The 1125-nt window shown below is 41.6% G+C and overlaps 1 pseudogene; it reads left to right on the top strand.

The window, feature by feature from the left end:
* The first annotated feature begins 406 nt into the window (after positions 1-406).
* Positions 407-883, top strand: LOC116629452 (annotated as a pseudogene).
* Positions 884-1125: the final 242 nt, after the last annotated feature.

The raw sequence follows: 1125 nt of genomic DNA, 5'->3' as shown, positions 1-1125 counted from the left end.
GGGGTGGGAGGATGGGTTAGCCTGGTGATGGGTATTGAGGAGGGCACGTTCTGCACGGAGCACTGGGTGTTATGCACAAACAATGAATCATGGAACACTATATCTAAAACTAATGATGTAATGTATGGGGATTAACATAACAATAAAAAAATTTAAAAAAAAGAAAAAAAGAAAATAATGCAAGCAAGAAGAGAGAGGAGAAACATCTTTAAAGCACAGAAGAAAGGGAAAAAAAAAAACCTGTCATACTGGAAAACTTGACCCAGTAAAAGTATCTTTTAAAAAGAAGGCAAAATAAAGACTTTTTGACAAACAAAAGATGAAAGAATTCATCAGCAGCAGGTCTGCACCAAAATAAATGTTAAAATGTTAAAATAATTTCTTGCCTTTCCTTTTCTGGTCCTAGCTGCTTCGGGAGCTGCAGGCTCCAGTGCAGATGTGGCCAATTCCAAGAACCACACCACATACAACCAGTCCAGAAAATGGCACAGAAATGGCATCAAGAAACTCTGATCACAAAGATACAAAGATACAAATTTCTTAAGGAGGTGGATCCCAAGTTCCTGAGGTGCTTTGCCAAGAAGCACAGCAAGAAGGGCCTAAAGAAGATGCAGCCCAACAACGCCAAGACCATGAGCACATGTGCGGAGGCTATCAAGGCTCTGATATAGCCCAAGGAGATCAAGCTCAAGATCCCAAAGAACTGCAAGTGCAATTGACTTTCTACATTGCTCACCCCAAGCTTCAGAAGTGTGCTCATGCCCACATCACCAAGGATCTCGGGCTCTGTCAGCCAAAGACCAAAATCAAGTTTCAAACCAAAGCTGAGGCTAGGGTTCCAGCTCCAGCTCAGATTCCCAAAGATGCCTAAGCCACCGTGTAGCTTCCAGAACAGAGGCCTCTGTCTACCTATGGGAGGAGGAAGGAAAGGTGTGACCCCCTGGTTTGTGGTCTGCATAAGGCTGGTGTTCTCCTGTGCAATTTGTATAAATAAACCTGAAGCAGGAAAAAAAATAATTTCTTCAGACAGAAAATGATACCAGATGGAAATCTGGATCTAGACAAAGGAACTAAGGGCATCAGAAATAGTAAATATCTGGATAAACAGAAAATAATTTTATATTC

The sequence above is a fragment of the Phoca vitulina genome, unplaced genomic scaffold (assembly GCF_004348235.1).
Source record: "Phoca vitulina isolate PV1807 unplaced genomic scaffold, GSC_HSeal_1.0 scaffold931, whole genome shotgun sequence".
NCBI classification, from domain to species: Eukaryota; Metazoa; Chordata; class Mammalia; order Carnivora; family Phocidae; genus Phoca; species Phoca vitulina.
This window is presented reverse-complemented; position numbering and strand designations above follow the sequence as displayed.